The sequence below is a fragment of the Rhipicephalus sanguineus genome, chromosome 9, assembly GCF_013339695.2.
Source record: "Rhipicephalus sanguineus isolate Rsan-2018 chromosome 9, BIME_Rsan_1.4, whole genome shotgun sequence".
Classification (NCBI taxonomy): domain Eukaryota; kingdom Metazoa; phylum Arthropoda; class Arachnida; order Ixodida; family Ixodidae; genus Rhipicephalus; species Rhipicephalus sanguineus.
This window is the reverse complement of record NC_051184.2, coordinates 37,640,473-37,645,744: the sequence shown is the minus strand read 5'-3', so window position 1 is coordinate 37,645,744 and position 5,272 is coordinate 37,640,473.

Sequence of the window (5,272 nt, the reverse complement as noted above, 5' to 3'; positions counted from 1 at the left end):
CATGCCACGCTCATGATGCATTCGCGGCCGTTTCGATAGCTTGATATACACCAAAACTGGTATTGCGCGCTGTGACTGTATGATGAACATTAGTGACAGGTGGTAACAAGAAAAACTATAATATGCATGTCATGTATGGCATGATTTACATGCTCTACTTATGGTGCACTTGCGGCCACTTCGCTCCTTTGATATACACCAAAATTGGTATTGCGCGATGTGACTGTATGACGAACATAAATGAGAGGTCTTAACATGCGAATCATGGTATGCATGTCATGTACGGTATGATTTACATGCCACTGTCATGGTGCGCTTCCGGCCGTTTTGTTAACCTGATATATACCAAAATTGGTATGGCATGACACGAGTGCGTAATGAACACAAGCGACAGGTCATGCATTTATATACCAGAATATGCGTTTCATTGGCATGGTGTACACTATATTGTGCATGCATGCGTGCATGGCAAACATGTGATATATAGTGGACTAGATGCCATGGCATGAATGATTTCATTTGGCTCAAAGACAAACAAGGCCATGTATGCAGCTCTTTGCTGGCTGCTTCGCATTACATCGATTCCCACAATGCGTGGGATCTGCCGAATTTTTTCCTTCGACATCAAGCGGCGAGCAGTCGGCGGACTTTCCTGCGGTTCCGCAAATCGACGAGAACATAGTATCGGGGCAAAATGCGGTTTCACTTCGCAAACTCACTTGACGCCAAACCTTGTTCTGTTGATGGCGACGTTCACGTACTTTGGATCTGAGGTAAGTGCTGGAGGAAATTGTTCGTAATCGAAGAAATATGAGGTTCAAACTTGCAAGGTAACCTTGCGTTGCTAAAGAATTGCTCTGCTTTCGCGATAAAAAGGCGCATCAGGTGTATGCACACCGCGCACGCACTAAATAAGACCCTTCGTCGAAAGCAACGTTGTTGCTGCGCGAGCCGCTCCACGTTCTGTGTGTTTCATCTGTTTGTTTAAATAGGCAAGGCATGGACATACTTTATGACTGATGTGGCCGTCAAAAAAAGTCGCTGATCACGTGCATCAATTAACTATAGCGTACAATGACAGCCCGGCTACACAATGCTTTTCTTAGCTGTCGCACCTACAATATATATATATATATATATATATATTGTGAGAATTATTCATATGCTAAATACTCATCATCACCACTTGGGTCTGGGTAGCGGGGCTCAGGCTCGAAAAAATAAAGTCTTTCGGCTTGACCGTCGTCTCACAATATATATATATATATATATATATATATTCCGCGCGTTTCGATACACATTCGATTCGAAAAATGCGTATTTCGATTTTCCCTGATATTCAGCCACGGCGAACATTTGAATGACGAGTATTGGGCATTCTTACCTACACAGTAAAACATAGCTAATGCGTGCCCGTTTCACAGCAGCTGCTAGCATAGCATTAGGGCCTCCATGCATAGTATAGTATAGCAAGGGGGTGGGAAATGGTATTAAGGGTGGGTAGGAGTGATGTGAAGGTGAGGAGGAAGGAAAGGAAGAGGGGAGAGGGTAAAGAATGGCATAGCCTTGTAGAGTATAGTTTAGCAAGGGAATTGGAAAGGGCAGTGAGGGTTAGGAGGCCTGATGTTAGGGTGAGGAGGGAAAGGAGAAAGCGAGAGGGTAAACCATAGCATAATAACGTACGATATCGCATATCAGCTGGTGGGGAATCGAGGAGGAGGGATGTGAGGGGTAGGAGGAGGGAACGGAGGAGAGGGGGTGAAATAAGAGAGAGAGTCAAAGAAATAAAAAAAAACACGGTTCATCCCTCCGTCATATTAATCGGTATAACACGAAAGTAAAACAAACCTTTGTGGTTGCTTTGTGGTAACGGCCGGACAAGAGGAAAAACGCCAGGCCTGCGCGGAAAGCGCAGCCCAGTCACAGAGAAAGCTGGGAGAGCGGCATTTCTAGAGCCCGTTATAAACTCTCTTGGGGCAAGTACACTAGCAACGTACCCACTACACTACAAATAATAATTTTTGTGAAGTTGGGAAGCACCCACTACGCCATTATTCGTAATTCCGCGGAAAAGCGAAGTACCGTCTGTAAGGCATGTGCCCTTTATTGATGCTACGGCTGATGACGATGAAGAATTATGGCAGAGTCCTTTGCAATGGGTTGGAAGCCTTCAACAACTCACTCGTTGCGCAATTCGCATTGTGTTACGCCTGGATACAGAATTCGCATTGTGTGACGCCTAGTTGCTATTTTACTCTTCTACCACGCTATATTACATACGTTAATGTTGTTACTTCCCGACATAGGGCCTTTTTGCAAAGCAGAGTCAAGCACCGCATGGCTCTGAGATAAAATACGGAGCTCCCACGCAGAGGGCCCAGGTTCGAACCCCGTTCCATCCTGGATATTATTTCTTAATTAATTTTTAAGAGCTGGCTCGCCAGGTTCTTAAGCTGGGGCAGCTCGCGCCGTAAGCGTAACCTTAGTTCCAGAGGCGACCGCTACAGGCGCAGCTCGCGCGAAAGAGATAGGGTGCCTTGATGCGCGTTTTGTCCTCGCACACATCGAGGCACACTAGAAAGAGAAGTCTTCTCCCTCTTGTTCTTCGAGCGCCTTGATGATGATATTAACGCAGGCAAAACCACATATAGCATAGCCAACTGTACCATGCGCACGCTCGCGCGAAAGAGAAGTCTTCTTCCTCTTGTTCTTCTAGCGCCTTGATGATGACATTAACGCAGGCAAAACCACATACAGTAAAACCTCGGTGATACTAATCTCGCGGGACCACCAAAAATATTCGCATCATCCGAAATTCGTATCACCAGAAAGTATGCAAAATTAGCATGCGACAAAAGAAAGCTGGCGGACATTTTCATTTATTCTTTTTCAGTGCCGTAGCAAAGTCACGAACAGCTCTGAATGATTGCCAGTGAAGTTTTTAGACGTCAACAATTATACCTGCACTCATATATATACAGCCCGTGCGCGCGTGTGTAATTATTGAACCAGGCGTGTTGTTGACTCGCGACAGCTATAGCCCCTTCCTAATCTTAATATATGCTTTTCCGCATGACACAGAGTACTGCGGCAAAAGTGACTTGAGGAGCGCTTTGACGCGATAGATGAAAGCAAGAAAATTTCCCGAACGTGGTCCTACGTTATTATTTTCTGATCGCGGTGGTGTTGGGGATGTTTTTCGAGAGATTTACCGCCATGCCCGCACAAGTGCGTCCCCAACAGTCGTGCATGTTGACGTTGTGACGCCTAGCTCCTTCGCCAAGACCGCCCTTGTCGTCTTTGGATCCTCGTCCACCTTTATAGTGTGTCTGATTCACGAGGACATCGCTTGCATGGAAGACATGGCTTGTAATCTAAACGCGAAGGCGCACGGAGGCGCATTAGGGCCTCCAAGATTCACGCACACAATCTCGGAGGCTACGACACGTCACTGAAGGTTTACTCTGATCACTGTAAAAGAGAATTATTTTAAATGCGAAGCATTTCTTAGCGAACCTCAGACATTTTGGCCGTTTCTATCTACGTATCTATCTATCTATTTATCTATCTAGCCGCCTACGTCTGGGCGCTCTCCTGGTCGTCTCCCTAACTTGTAATATACCAAAATTGGCATAGCAGGGGATCAGTGTATGACAAACACGATTCACTGGTCATGACTTCAATAACGCAAAATACCTGTAGCGTACGTCATGAAACCCTTTCTCTCAGTCACGTGTGGCACATACCCGCATATCAGAGTTCATGTTATGCGGGTATGTGCCACAGATGATACAGAGTCTCAACCAACACAGTAATCGCGAACACACACACACTGACACGGAAGGAAAGTGATAAAAGAATAATAATTGTTGGGGTTTTATGTCCTAAATGAATATGTAAGACGCCGTAGCGAAGGGCTCCGGAAATTTTGACCATCTGGTATTCTTTAACGTGTTGCGTGATCGCGCGGTACATGGGCATCTAGCCTCTATCGAAATTCGACCGCCGCGGCCGGGATCGAACCCGCGACCTTCGAGTCAGCAGCCGAGCACCGTAACCGCTACACCACCGCGGCCGACGCATAGAAAGTGTGGAAGCTGAAGAGAACACCCCTGGAAGACGCTCAACTATATTATCCACTCGTTCACGTGGTCCGCAACGTGGACCACGTGGATTACGCAGAAACCGGGGCCAATGTTTTCTACAATAAATATGCCGAGAGTACCAGGCCTCTCATCATTACCGGTGACTTCAACATTGATTTAGAAAGACCCAACAACGTCTGGTCCTTATACTGCATGAAAGACGGCTTGGATGTGGACAGGGCATCAATAGACCGCGCTGCCACGTCGAGGACCGGGGGCATCATAGAGCATTTCATCGTAAGAGGCATCCAGGATTTCCCATATACCTCGCACTTCACTACACTTAGACCCAAACAGCGATCACGAATGGATCCGATTAACAAGTCCGGTCCAGCTGCTGGTGCTCACTGATCACGGTGATGATGACTTTGCTCGAGAGCTGTCAAGAACCCCTTCCACATATGCACACGGGTTCGTGAAACGTGCGTACGTTCTCCGTCATAACAGACAAGTGCAAGCATAACAACTGTAACGACTGGAAGTGTGACTGTAACGTACGTGCAGTGCGCCTGCCTGTGCCACTCGGCTGTGTATATATCTAGGAAACCTTTCCTGAATAAAGCTTAGTTGAAAGTGACGCCTGTCCTGTGCATCTGTGTTCCTTCTTTGTCCTGTTCGGATTCGCGCTACCCAGTATTGAAGAATATAAGCACCACATATCAGCTTACCACGTCTGGTGTTGGTAACACCCATGTTGCTGTTGGCATAATTACGCAACTCTAAACAACTGGTTACATAATACATATATGACTCTTCAATATATGAGTGTGCGTATACCACTTCCACATTTCTCTATAGCGTAATTCCGTAACGTTTCGCTCAATGTGAAAAATTACGCAACAGTCACCATCCCGCGCATGCTTCGCATAACATCTATTTCACGGTACGAGGGATCTGCCAAATTTTTTTATTAGACCGTGATTCTGACCACTTGGCGGCATGGGCGTCCGGAAGGGGGTGCAAGGGGGGGCACCCCCCCTTGCATCCTTAAAGTTTTCTTTGCAGAGCTACTTAGCCTGATTAGCACACTCCGGCCCCATATATTCGTGTGAAAGATCCTTCAATATTGCGAGCCAACTTCGCACGTTACACATTACTACTGACTAATCTTGTCGGTCATGCATATC